General features: G+C 41.8%; 1 protein-coding gene and 1 long non-coding RNA gene across 6 annotated transcripts in view; one reads left to right on the forward strand and one right to left on the reverse strand.

Annotated features, from left to right (window-relative positions):
• LOC309554452 overlaps positions 1–13,913 on the reverse strand; it is a 51,446-nt gene extending 37,533 nt beyond the window's left edge. Inside the window, exon 1 of the long non-coding RNA XR_014225235.1 lies at positions 13,731–13,913. This is a non-coding gene — a long non-coding RNA (uncharacterized lncRNA). The remainder of the gene's footprint in view (positions 1–13,730) is intronic.
• The window catches only part of RBM47 (RNA binding motif protein 47), a 173,199-nt gene that overhangs the window by 112,103 nt on the left and 45,965 nt on the right, over positions 1–15,131 (forward strand). The gene's annotated exons all lie outside the window — the stretch shown is intronic.

The following is a 15,131-nucleotide window of genomic DNA, read 5'->3' on the forward strand; positions in this document are numbered from 1 at the left end:
TAATGTTTTCAGCCAAGGAAGCTGCCATCTTGGCCTCTGTTTGATCTTTAACTGCCATGATGCTGCACATGTGATTGGTTATGACACCAGCCATTGGATGGTTTGACAGTTTGGGACAGTTGGAAGCTCTGCAGCTCAAACACCACATGCAATGTTTAGGCCTTGCTTTCCTACTGACTTCTATTGTTCCCCCAGCCGGCTCCACTTTCAGAAGAACAGTTTTACCAAAGGCAGAACACACCCCTCCAACTTTGGAGGCTCTTTTGCATTTAGTGTCCGTGTGAAAGAGCTTTCTTTTGGTCATTGCACTGATAAGGTTTGTGAATCAATTCAATAGGTAATGCTTCATGTGTTTAAAACCTATTATATATTCAATTTAAATGCTTTGATTTGTTATCTTAAGCTCATTTCCAAGTAAAGCAAATGACCCTATTCAGTTGATCAAAGGTTGTGCAGTATCAGTGGGGAGCGTCCTGAAACAAATCGTTAACAAGCAGTTCTTTCAAAAAGGAAGAAAATGAATTAACTGTGCTTGCTGAAGCTGCTAGCAGGGCCTACACATCCCGACATTCACAAGACTCACCACCAATTCAAACAATCAGGCATTGTAGGGAAGTTTACATTTTCTACCTGACTTGTAATTGCCAATAATTTAGTGGTTGGTGGACATTAGCCTGGCAGTGCACATTAGAGCATCAGTGGGAGGCTTAAGCCTCGTACACACGCAACGATTATCGGCCGACCGATCGGCCGTCTTTTGTCCAGTGTTGTTGTGTTGGTTGGAATGTGCTCTAGACTGCACACGAATTTTCTCGGCCAACAAGAATCAACTTCAGAAGTGATGTCATGTGATGGTTTATTTTCCGTGTGTTTTCTCTTCTCTGAGCATGCCCAGCCTTGCTCATCAGATTTTTGTCTGGCGAAATCTGTACTGACTGACGGAAAATCGGCCGTGGTGGTGACGGCCAACAAAAATTTTATAGCCTGCACACCAGATTTTATTCGGCCGAAAAGTCGGAGTCGGTTGTCGAAAGCATCATACTAACAAGCCGAAAATCGTCCGATCGGACGTTGGCCGAAAATTCACGGCCAACTATCAATGCGTGTGTATGAGGCATTAGCATTGCCCTGGAAAGTCCTCTTTACAGTCTTTTGCAGCACATTGTGGAACATAAGTGCACTTTTTTGCTATGTGTCAGTGTGATGTGTATGGGGTATCAGATCCAAGAACATCGGACATTCTCTGGGAATGTGTCCAAAAACAGACAGAACTTGTGGTGAGGCTTACTGGAGGCTGCAATAAACAGCTGGGGGAAGCTGTCCCCGCCAGGAGAAGACAGTGAATATTGCTAGCGGATATAGCAGCCACTGGCGATTATCGCAAGTGAATCTGGCAGGCTGGCTGTACCCAAGTTGATTGATCAACTTGGTACATTCAGCCTGCCCACACACCATTCGAATCTGACTGTCTATGGCTAGCCTTAAAGCGTTGAGACAAACCATTTACCACTGATAGGGGTGCATACAATGGTCAGCCTTTATTGGTTTATGTAGAACCTTTTTAGCAAAAATGAAAAAAAATCTGTTGCTGTAACTGCTTAAAAAAATGTTAGTTCAAGGATATGTTACCTCAACATTTCATATTTCTGATATGTGTCTGTTGTACCATGTATTTGTGTTACATAGCATCCTTTTCTCTTTGTATTTCTCCCTTTGTGTGAAATCGCTGGTGTTCCTGACAGTCTCCCAGCTTTCCTTTTTCAAACTGGCCATGCTAGGCATAAAAGCACATCCATCCCAGTGTGGTCAGTATTCTGGCTGTGCTGAGAGAACATCCTGTCTGTCCTTCAGTGGTCAGACTTGTGCTGAGCTGGATGAGCAGGCTTTTTATTTCACTTGTTGAATCGATATATTAAAACGCTTTCAATGGTATAGTAACCTTCAGTGGTATGTTAACCAACACCAAAAGAGAGAAAATAACATACATTTATTGTTGGGGTGTACATACACTTTAAATTGAACAGTTTATCAGTGATAGAAATAAAGTCTTGTTATTGGAGAGATGGTCATAAATAAGATTTCTTTATTACAATTGACTGACTGATGACTAATAATAAACATTTTGTTTAAACTGGATGGAATGTTTTCATACATTTACATTGAACAGGTAATCTAATGTAGATAAACATTTTAGAGGAGAACTGTATGTTAATTTATTGTTGTTTACCTGAGGTCCTAATTGCATTTTACAGCACTTAAATCTACACCTGTAGTACAGTATTAGCTTTGCTAAGTTTAAAGCCTGGTACACACTACTAGTTATTTTTTTTCGTTTAACCCAGCGGGTTGAACGAAAAAAAAAAATTGAGAGCTCAGGTCAGAGCCGCTGTACTAACAATCCAATGTTAGTACAGCGATCTCCCCTGCTGTGCTATTATGTAATGACAGGGGGACTGCCAGAACACTCCAGTCAGCGTTCTCACCCATTGGGCTCGTAGGGAGCCAGTAGTCAGACGTTTTCGGTCATGACTCTTCTAACCGAAGCCGACCGCACCGCCAGCTTTTGTCGGACCAGCTCCCATACACATGGGTCCAATGTCGGCCAGTTTCTATTGAACCAGCCTTGTTTCCCGACATTTGACCTGTGTGTACTAGACTTTAGTGTTTCATTTTTTTAATCCTGCAAGTTGCATCTTTAGAGCAGTAAAATGCATAGCTTTACACTGGAAGTGCTGTCCCTGTGGATGTCATATCTCTGAGTTCCAAAAGATACCACTAGTTTGCCATTACAGGTGGACAGGCTAGAACAGCCTTTTTCAACCAGGGTGCCGTTTGGGTTCTTCAGGAGTGCCTTTGGCAAAATGCCTAACAATTGCCCCAAATTGCCCAAAAATTGTAATCAAGGCAGCGATAAATCAAGACTGCTTTTTTTTGTTACACAAAGCCACGGGTTTTTATTGTGCATCAATACAACCTTGGGCACTATGCTGGCCAGCCGCTGGAATCCTAACAGCCGATGATGTCATAGATTGATAAAGAGGACCTTGGGCGCCTGCACAGCATCATTGTTTGAGAAACGCTGGAATACTAGTCAGTACCACTGTGCAAAGATGTATTTGCTTTGTAAGAATAAATCACCTCTAGTGTTGGGGTGTCATACATGTGTGGATGCCACTGTATTATGGAAAAATATTAGTTTCGTTGTTCACATTTTAGAATGGGGTGCCTTGAGATTGTCCATAATTTTAGAGTGTGCCTTGACTTGAAAAAAGGTTGAGAAGCATTTTTGATTCTAATCATTTTTGTTCCCACTAATAAGCCATCACCAGCAGTCAGATGGCATTCAGATCATAACCGCATGCTGGAATATCCTCTAATGTCTTGAACCAGTGGTATGTATAGTTTCTCCATGTGGTTGTGCCAGACAATGCAAGTAGCGCTGCTACTTAATAGCTACTGAAATGCAGTCAATTAAAGGATAAGCAACCTAGAAATTGTATTTGTTGAATTTATTTAAATTTTATGGGTGTTAGCTTAGCTACTGATCCTGTTTTGCAGCAGAAAAAAAAGTAAATGTGTAAAAAAAAAAAAAAATGATTTTATTGGAGCCTCACGTCTGTTGCAAATGAGGCTCCAGACCCTAAAGAATGAGAAACATCAGCCGAACCAATCTGCCCTTCTATGGCCAGCTTTGTTTCCATTAGAAGCTTTGCTTTAGGGAGCTGATCAAATGAGCAAAGGAAATGCAGTGTTCTTTTCACTTTGTTTCAGCACTTGGTCATTTAATGCAAGAACGCACAATCAGCTTTCCTGATGGCTACAAATGACAGTGTTCTCTGTGCTGGCCAGAGAGGTCATGAGAAGCATAACTTACAGGCTGGTGTTGCAATCATTTGTCAGCTGATCGGTCACCTGCCACACACTCATTTCCTGTAATTCTGTGCAAAATCTGATGCAACGTGCAAAATTCTATCTATACACAAAATTATCTATCTATCAAGCCACAGATTTGGTAGGATTTTACAAAAAAAAACAAAAAAACAAAAAAAAAACTGTTGCTTCATTTAAAATGTGATTTGCAAATTTTAAAATTCGTTTAAAGGGACCAGTGTCTGTTTATTTGCAACTCAAATAAACCCGCACTAGGAGTAACCTAATAGATAATCACCATTGCAGCTGTTCAAAAATTATCAGTAATCAATACTTAATCATAAAACACAGCGCAAAACAGTGAAGCATATTACAAATGTGATCAAAATTAATGATAAGCAAGTGTTCATTGAAAGTCCAAAAATGTATAAGAATGAATAAATATGTGTTTGGTGAACAGTCCAAAGAATTGATCCAAATAAATATGAAGCTTGGCACTCATAAATGGAGAAGGGAAGATTCCAATAGTGTAATAAAGCCTTATTTATTAATTAAAACATTAAAATTGCACTTACAATAATGTAGGCAACATAGTGCATTCGGGTAAACAAAGGAAACGAGTAGTTCAGTCACTCAATCCGGAATTGTAACGCAAAGCGAGCATGGAACGCAACCTCCACGTGCGTTCCACCGCTAAGCGACGTCAATGAGGAACCGGAATCTGCGTAGACGCGTTTCGCCCCTCCCACAGGGCGTTTTCAACGACCTGTTTATTATATTTTACAGGGATGTTTGGAATAATATTAAAGAGGAACTTAAAGAGTTGTTCCAGCTGGGGAAAAAAAAATTAAACGTCAGCAACTACAAATACTGTAGACACTTACACTTACAGTACCTGTCCAGGGAGCCCCGAGATGTGAGCACCCCAGCCAATTTTCAGATTCGGCTGCCGGGTGCTGCCTCCGCCATTCATTCTAAGGGAAACCGGCTGCGCTTTCTAATTGGCCCAGCGGCAGGGGAAGGAGGAACTTCTGAGGAACGGCACCGTGTCGCTGTCTTCCGAAAGTGGGGAAGGGTACCTGTCAAAAACAGGTACCCGTTCCCCCCTCCCCCCTGAAAGGTGCCTTATGGGTGGAACTCTGCTTTAACACTAGTTTAAGGCCGGGTTCACATTGGTGTGTTGTGGTTTGGCCACATTGCGAATGTAAGCCCAGTTTACAAGCATTTTATATGTGTTTTAAGCCATGCTCCTATTGACTTCTATTAGATTGCAAGTTTTTGTCAAGTTTTTGAAAGCGCGCCAAAGGTGAAAAATCTTCTGAAAGAAAAGAAAGAAAATGCAGCAAAAATGCATTTGTGTGTCAAAAACATCTCAAAAGGAAACAAACACTTATTGGCCCATGGAGACCAGCACTGTCTTTGCCACAGCTGATTCTTTGCCTGGCTTCAGCTCTCCACCGCCGCCATCTGGATTTGTGAGCTGGCTGTGATTTCCTGATGTCTCACAGTTGGCTGCCCACTGCGCATGGCACGATAGTACTGTGGGACTGGTCCTGCAGCCTCTTGAAACATATGACGTGTCGCAGGGGACTGTGAGCAGAGGGGTCACAAGCGGACGTCATTCTTGCCTAGGCGAGAATTGAGAAAGTGTAAGGGGTACCTGTCAATCAAAGGTACCCGCACCTCAAAAAAAAAAAAAATACAGTTCAAATTAGGGGCAAGGGGGAGGAGGAGGATGAGTAGTACTATACATTTTGAGTGAAGGTCTACTATAGTCTTATTTTCCCCCAAGAAATAGAAGTACAACCTTGTCTGCTCAACAGAAAGACCTTCGTGCTTGTAAGATACAGTGGTACTGTGTGCCCCTTATTTGTTGATTTTTCTGCAATAAAACACATTGATTTGTTTCATGAAAGTATATTTCAAGTTGGGATTCCATTCTTTACCTTATGGCTGGTTTACAGCTATACACAGCTGTTTAGTGGGTTTTAAAGGGAAGCCATAACCTTAAGCCCACCCTTGAGCTTTAGCTTCTTTAAGTGCTTTTGAAACTTTTTTAAGTGCATTTGTACACAGGTTTTTTGGGCATTTTCAGGCTCAAGTGTTTTTGCTTTAGACAATGTAAAGCTAGTTATTAGGGGAAGGCCAGAAATTGTGCATTTGAGGTTTCTTTATATGCTCCCATGAAATTCATAGGGGAAACAAATACTCAAATCTGCTCCAAAGAAGCTCTGTACTTTTTTGAGCTTTAATGAAAATCTTGATGTTAAATGCGGAGGTGATTTGGGAAACACTCAGGTATGAACCAACATGTATGCATTATTTTGTAGGCTACAGCTCAAGTGCATAGGTGTGAATGGTCCTGTGGTCCCGCTCATACTGTTAAGAGTGTGTTAATGGGCTTTTTTCGTGCTTTGCGCTTAGGCTTGGTTTACACTACTGCGACCTGAAAGTCATACAACTTATGGTGCGACTTTGCCAGGCGACTTCCTGGTGATTTGCTGGCAACATGAGTACTACTTTGATGCGACTTGATAGGACTTTGAAGCAAGGGAGGGACTATACCGCAGGTAATGCCTGGGTAATCTTCCTGTAATGTCGGATCTAAATCACATCAATATAGATGAGGATCCAACTTAGAGGGGATTTCCATTAAAGTCTATGGGCACAAGTTGGATAGAAGTGGCCTTAAAGTAGTCCAGGAACCTTTTCCAAAATCAGAGTGACTAATTAAGACAGCTCTCATTGGCTAACATTGGATTGCACTTGTCACAAGTTAGATCCCAAGTCGCGGCAGTGTGAACCGAGCCTGAGACAACCAATTCATATTGAATAGGCAATCAATGCACCTGCAATATTTGTATAATTTTGGCAATGCAGCACCTGTATGTTTGTGATGTGCTATAGCATAGGTAAGTTGTTTTTCTCATATGTATATGTGTGTCAGGGAGCCTGCACATATGCCAGTGCTTTTTAGTAACATGTTAAAGACTGCAGTAAGCCACAAGGCGATGATATGAATAAAGCCTGTTATGGTGTTCTGATCCTTTTTTATGATCCTTTTTTATCCCAACTGCAATCTTAAAGGTACACAGCTGGGTTTTTTACTATTTGCTTTTCTCTTTGCACCTTTTTCGTTAAATATACCTATATTGTACAGGGTTTGTTGCTGACGTTGCATTGTATTCTGCATGCCGTCAGCCCCACTCTGGTATTTACTGTTATACTATGCCACTTACTAATAATGGGACGTCACCTCACCCCTTGGAAACCTTTCTGTTTACCTAAACTAAAACAGATCCCCCTATAATTCCGTTTATGCAATGGCTTTAAAATAGTTCTGTTATAATCCAACTTGTGTCATTGTGCAATATGCTTTCAAAGCTAAATCCCAAGGCAAGCTATAATCATTATTTTGTTTAGTTCATTTACTGTTTAAACACAATTTAAGGAGTGGCACGCTACTGTCTCCTAAACAAGTCATGTTGAGTATATACCTATAAATATAGGCAATCACAGTATCTGACATATGCCTATTTTAGGGCAATCCCTGTTTCTTCCCCTGCAGATATATTTCCTATGTCAGCTGAGATTTATTGAAACACACTAGGAAATCTGCCTAAAGCCTAGTACTAATGGGCCGAAAGTCGGCACATTCGGTCCGTGTGTACGACAGCCAGTACGGCAAAAGACGACCTGTCGAAAGGTCATGACCGAAAACGGTCCGTCATCCGGTATCCAATGGTTGAGAGCGCTGAGAGCCCCCCCCCCCCCCCATCAGAACACAATAGCTCAGCGGGGGAGATTGCTGTACTAAAATCAGATTGTTAGTACAGTAGCTCTGACCTGAGCTGTCAGTTTTTATTTTTTGTTCAACCCAGCGGGTGTTCCCAGTAGTGTGTACAAGGCCTAAAAGTTTTTAAAACACAGGAAAACTCACATAAACACCTTTATAAGATGTACATACAGTACACTCTTGAGTTAACACGCATCCAAAACATGTGTTAGCTTCTAGTCACCCCTGAATGATTCCTGAAGTGTGACAATGCTTAAAGCGATACTAAAGGTTCACTTTTTTTAGTTTAAAATTACCAAACATGTTATTCTTACCTGCTATGTGTAGTGGTTTTTTCACAGAGGAGCCCAGATCTTTCTTTTCTCTGGTCCCTCTTTGGTGATCCTGGCCCCTCCCTCCTGTTGAGTGCCCCCACAGCAAGCAGCTTGCTATGGGGGCATCCGAGCCGAGCCGCAGCTCCCTGTGTCTATTCAGACAAGGAGCCGTGGCCCCGTCCCCTTTCTCTACTCATTGGCTAATTGACTTCGACAGAAAGCAGCAGGAGCCAATGGAGCCGCATTGCTGTCTCAGTCAATGAGGAGGGGAGTCCCGGGCAGCCGAAACACTCCTGCAACATCGCTGGATCTAGATGGACCTCACGTAAGTATGAGGGGGGCTGTTGCCTAGGAAAACTAATGCTAATTGTGAATGGTGGCTTACTGTATATAAGATGTATTAAAGTGTCCTCAGGGATAAATATAAGGACTACTGACACTTTTCCATTGGGCAGATGTCTGATCAGCTCAGCTGTGTCCAGTCTGGACAGATTTGGCCTTCTAATTACCAATGACAGATATGACCATTCACTGTAGCTGCCAAATGCACATAGTGAAGTGACTGGCCTCAGGTGATACACAGAGATTAAACAAATTCTCCTACCTAAGTTGTATCTCTCTACCTGCAGTCTTTTCTTCTCTACATCCATTCAAAGGGCAGAATTTATAAAGCTTGTCTGAGAGTTCAGAAAAAATGGGGTGGAGAGCCCCAAAGGGAACTCTATAGGCGGCCATTGTGTAAATTATAATTGCTGTTCAATATTAAACTAAAAAGCTGATATTTCCATTATCAGACTTTATTTTATCTCCAAAGAAAATCTAAAAATAAATTCCGTCCAATCAGCCGATGCAGACACATATTTGGCCCATACCCTATTATGCTGTATGCACGCTTTCTCTTATGTTGTACTGTTTTGTCAGCATTCCCATCTCAGGACTTCTTTCTCCCCCCAACGCCAACGTCCTGCTTGTCACCTGGCACTTTCCAGAGCACTGATTCTGTGTTTATCCAGGGAGCGGGGACATAGACAAGTGCTATTGTGATTCGGGAGTTGTGCATACAGTCTAAGTGGTGTACTATAAACAGATGCAATGATCTACAACATTTTCTGTTTCCACACTGCGCTGAAATGGAAAGACATTCTCACAATAGTCGAGTGGATCTTTAAACAAATGACTTTGATTGGTAGGACTCTGTTTATTCTTGGCTTGTCGCAGCTTTGCAGGTGTGTGCTTTTCACTGCTATGGCTCAGCAGCCTAATATGTTTTTCATCATGGTGAAGGAAGTTCATTATTTAAAAAGGCGGACCTGTCCTATTCTACTCATAATGTACAAAGAGGAAACTGTATTGTGTGGGATCACATGCAGAGCCTAATAGTTCATACACCCAATCAGAAAATCGTACAACTAATGTGGCTTTCATCGATCGTACGATAATCGAATCGTTAGTACAGAGCTTTGGACAGCCAATCAGGACAGTTCGTCAGAAATTATCCAATGGAACAAAAAAATTGTACAATTGTACAATTTTTGTTTAACCACTTTAGCTCCGGAAGGTTTTACCACCTTCACGACCAGGCCATTTTTTGCTATACTGCACTGCATTGCTTTAACGGACAACTGCGCGGTCGTGCGACTCTGTACTCAGATAAAATTGATGTCCTTTTTTTCCCACAAATAGATCTTTCCTTTGGTGGTATTTAATCACCTCTGCGTTTTTTTTTGCCCTATAAATAAAAAAAGATAAAAAAAAACAAAACAAACAATTCTTCCTACTTTTTGCTATAAAACATCCAATTAAAAAAAATTGAAAAAATCAATTTTCTTCAATTTAGGGCAATATGTTTTCTGCTACATGTCTGTTTTTAATTTTTTTGCGCTATAAGCAATTTTGAAAAAAAAAAAAAAAAATCCAATATTTTGTACTTTCTGTTATAAAACACATCCAATAAAAAAAAATTTTACATTTTAAATTTCTTCATCAGTTTAGGCCAATATGTATTCTACTACATGTTTTTGGTGAAAAAAAAATCTTGATATTTTGCGCAAAAGTAATAGCGGCTACAAACTATGTGATAGATGTATGGACTTTTTTTTTTTTTTACTAGTAATAGCGACGACCAGCAATTTTTAGCATGACTGCGACATTGTCGCGGACAAATCGGACACCTAACTGACACTTTTTGGGAACCAGTGACACCAATACATCAGATCAGTGCTAATAGCACTGACAGGGAAGGGGTTAACATCAGGAGCGATCAAAGGGTTAAATGTGTTCTCTAGGAGTGCTTTCTTACTGTGTGGGGATGGTTTAACTGAAAGAAGACAAAGATCCCTGTTCCTGCTTAGCAGAAACACAAGATCTCTCTCTTCCTTGCTAACAGAACAACAATCTGCCTTGTTTACATAGGCAGACCGCCGTTCTTTATTATAAATAAATATAACAGAAAAAGCAAAATCACTAACTAGATCTTAGAGGAGACCGCCGTTCTGCCTCTCTTGGAACGATCGCCGGGTTTCCGGCGGACATCGCTGATTGGCTCCCGCTGTGACCAATCAAAGCGGGAGCAGGACTCTGGTGGCGCACACCAAAGAAACAAATCACTTTCAAGTACGTGATTTTCGCTCTTAACGCATGCCCTGTCGCAGTATATGTATGTGGGGCGGTCATTAAGCGGTAATCAGTACAGTTGTCGTTTGAAAGTACAATACAATTACATCACTTCCAAATTTTTATTCTGTCCTAAGAAAGTTTTTGTCACTTTAATAAGCTCTTCACTTTTGATATGAGACTAGCATGCAACAAAAAAAATGTGTGTATCAGGCATTAAAGGTGAACATGAGTTACAAAACTTTAATAATTTAAAAATATATAAGTTTATTTCTCAATAACGACAAAGGATGTACAACAGCTTTGTGAGCACCAGATGCATTTACTTTGGAGACGATTGTTTCCATTGTGTTTACATGTGTGCAATTATCATTTGTTTGTGAGTACAATGTATGTTGCTTTCGGATTTTAATAAACCTTTATAGTGGTAATGCATGAGGTCGATGCGCCCCTCTCTTGTTGTTGTTTTTCAGGGTATTCAAATACGCTTTGTCCTGGGGGGGGGGGGGGGGGGTCTGCAAGACCTAAAGCGGTGCCTACAAAGACAACATAAGATCATTCATCTTTTGTTACATACCACCCGAGCGCAGGAGAATTATTGCTTTTTGACATTACACTCCCACCACCATGCTTGACTGTATGTAGGCAAGACACACTTGTCTTTGTCTTTGTACTCCTCACTTGGTTGCCGCCACACACGCTTGACACCATCTGAACCAATCTTGGTCTCATCAGACCACAGAACGTGGTTCCAGTGATCTATGTCCTTAGTCTGCTTCTCTTCAGAAAACTGTTTGCAGGCTTTCTTGTGCATCATCTTTAGAAGAGGCTTCCTTCTGGGCCAGCAGCCATGCAGTCCAATTTGATGCAGTGAGCGGCATATGGTCTGAGCACTGACAAGCTGAGCCCCCACCCCTTCAACCTCTTCAGCAATGCTGGCAGCCCTCATACGTCTATTTCCCAAAGACAAACTCTGGATATGACGCTGAGCACATGCACTCGACTTCTTTGGTCGACCATGGCGAGGCCTGTTCTGAGTGGAACCTGTCCTGTTAAACTGCTGTATGGTCCTGGCCACCCTGCTGCAGCTCAGTTTCTGGGTCTTGGCAATCTTCTTATAGCCTAGGCCAGTGGTTCTCAAATCCGGTCCTCGGGACCCACTAACAGGCCAGATTTTAAGTATTACCTTGGGGGATGCAGACTAGAATACTGCAATCACTGAGAAGCAAATGAGATCACCTGTGATGTAATTTAGTTATCTTGCAAACCTGGCCTGTTGGTGGGTCCCGAGGACCGGATTTGAGAACCACTGGCCTAGGCCATCTTTATGTAGAGCAACAATTCTTTTTTTCAGATCCTCAGAGAGTTCTTTGCCATGAGGTGCCATGTTGAACTTCCATTGACCAGTATGAGAGAGCGAGAGCGATAACACCAAATTTAACACACCTGCTTCCCATTCACACCTGAGACCTTGTAACACTAACGAGTCACATGACACCGGGGAGGGAAAATGGCTAATTGGGCCCAATTTGGACATTTTCACTTAGGGGTGTACTCACTTTTGTTTCCAGTGGTTTAGACATTAATGGCTGTGTGTTGAGTTATTTTGAGGGGACAGCAAATGTACACTGTTATACAAGCTGTACACTCACTACTTTACATTGTAGAAAAGTGTAATTTCTTCAGTGTTGTCACATGAAAAGATATAATAAAATATTTATAAACATGTGAGGGGGTGTACTCACTTTTGTGAGATACTGCATAAGCTCCTGAGTGGCCCCTATTTTCTTTGTGGCTGATGCCGGAGTGAGGTTGATCCGGACGGTTCGTGCCTTAGCCCTGCATTTGATTGGCGCTCCTGCTAGGCTGCATCAGTTGGAGGGATCATCCCATTTCCATTGGATCGGTCAGAAGCTCACCTTCCATATATTGAGTTGGGCTCATATTCATCTAAGTTGTGGTAAGCGCATAGTGTGACCCTCACTTTTCATTACGGATTGGAAGCACTGCGGTGAATGAATCTCTGTCTTGGCTATCTTCATATACTATTGGGCTCGTTTACATCTGATTTGTGGTAAGCGCATAGCGTGGTCCTTAAAGCGGAGTTCCAGCCTTTTCACTCACCTGTCCAACGGTCCAGCGATGCGGCCACCCGAAGCCTCGATCCTCTTCCCTCTGGTCTCGGCGGTGCCGGCATCACTGCTGTGGGCACCCGGCTGTGACAGTTTGCGGCTTCACAGCCGGGTACCCACTACGCATGCGCGAGTCGCGCTGCGCGTCTTGATTGGCCGGCAATCTTCTGGGACCTCTGACATGTCCCAGAAGATTGCAGGGTGGGAGGGGGAGAGGAGAACTTCCGTTCAGGGTGCCGCGGCGCTCCGAGCGGAAGTGGGAGCGGGTACCTGTCAAAACTAGGTACCCGCTCCCCCCCCCAAAAAAAATGACATGCCAAATGTGGCATGTCAGGGGGTTAGAATACCTAAAGCGGAAGTTCCACTTTTGGGTGGAACTCCACTTTAAGTTCTCATAGATTAAAGAGCTATCCATCACGGTGAAGGAATTCCTGTTTCTACACTTTGCACAATCTTTTGGACTGTATTCTTTATTTACATATCATTTGGATGTACATCAATTGATTTATCATTAATATTTATTTTTGATTGCTTCATTCTAGCACAACCTTTGTATTATTTGATTCACTATTTGATTGTCTCATTTAATCACATGCTTTTATTTTGCATGTCTCAAATTAGCGCGGCTCCTATTTTATATTCTCTAATTGGTGTGTTCCCACTTCAGCTGCTGCTTTGACCTTTTAGTTTTATTTCAGTTGTGTATATTTCATTTAGCACATATATTTATTTTCCTTTACAGTGTGTTTAGCGCGGTTATTTTTTTTGGTCCTGAGTAGCACCTTGGCAAGCCATGGCTAGAGTTGCACTTTAATATCACTTGATTTTTTTCCTTTTTTGGTTTTTCTATTGGTGGCAGAGACTGAATTACATGGATGATACAACTAACGTGGACACACCAGCGTTGCAGTGTAAAATTGCATCTCTACATAACTGAGGCCATTTTGATAGATTTTTTAGATAGTTAGAGATGTGTACTTGAATGTTTCTTTAAAGTATACATACCTCACATAGCAATATGCTACCTTTACTGTGGGGCTTGGGTTGTGGTATTCACAGAATTTCCACTTGTATTCAGTCACCTCTTTAGCGTTCATCATATAACATGGAGAGATAGTAACAACACTAAGGAAACAGATGAAGCCCGGTCTTTAGGGAAGTTTCTCTTATTTCCTTCCTATTATAGTTATCTGTCTGCTTGTTTTACATCATATACTGTTCTTTTGCATAATAAGCTTGCTCTTCATTGCATCGACACAGATTTTCAGGTACACATTTCAGATTTTATCTGCATGTAGCTTACACCGTGACCGAACTTTCCCCGACGTCTGGTGTCAGCTTTGTACACTATGACAGAGGCTCGAGGCTTTCACATTGCGTCAGATCTCCAGCCATCTTGTACAGTTTGTAATGAGATGATTTGATTTTTGACATTCACAGGAATCAAAGGACGAAGACGGCACTCCTTTTAGTGTTTGCCTGCTCGTAGTGAAAGTAGTAGATGGCGCCACGTAGTAAAAAGAGAACGCAACACCAGCAGTCTTTTGCAAACATACTGTATACACGAATTTATTAGTGCAATGTTGCATCGATCAAATAAGCCAATGTTTCCAGGCTGTGCAGGATCCCTTCCTCAAGGCGACGTGGCGACCACTGCATCACCTTGGTAGAAATGCACATCCCATAAACTTTGGTTTTTTTGGTTGATGCGACATTGCGCTAATAACTGAGTGTGTATGTTTGCCACAGACTGCTGGTTGCTTCTCTTTGTTTTAATTTTGGCATTCAGACATTTCAGGCTGTAACAATTTTACACCATTTGAGATGCTCAGATCTCGATCGACTTGATAGAAAAAATGGCATGGCTATGATTCTTTAATACAGTTAAGGTAGATCTAAACCCTGACTGGATAGCATTTAGTTTGCTAAAGTTTATACCTTGATCATTTTTTTTAATACGATAGGATTGTTTACACCTTTTTCATACTTTATTGCATTTCAGTCCTGCTGATTTCCTCTAGCTTTTAACAGCCGCTTTTTGTATTCATGCACTTACTAATTTATAGTGGCGGGGGGAGTGTAAATCCGGGTTCCCACTGGTATGATGTGGGAAACATTTTGTATGGGTGAAATCGCATCGCACAGACCACATTTGATATGCACAGCAATGCAGTGCGAATCACATGTGATATCTGGCATTGCACTCATGTGAACCGGCACTAAAGCAAACTTATGAGTCGCAGTTTTACTACCTTTGGACCACCCACCTAAAGAAGAGCATGCAGCTCCACTGAGTTCTTTGGTTTGAACCTCTGTAGGAACACTATATGCATGGGATTTGCATGTACTCCCTGTGATTGCATGGGTTTCCTCTGGGTACCATATTGTCCTCCAACACTCTAAAGA

This window comes from Pelophylax lessonae (genome assembly GCF_965119305.1).
Source record: "Pelophylax lessonae genome assembly, chromosome: 1".
Classification (NCBI taxonomy): domain Eukaryota; kingdom Metazoa; phylum Chordata; class Amphibia; order Anura; family Ranidae; genus Pelophylax; species Pelophylax lessonae.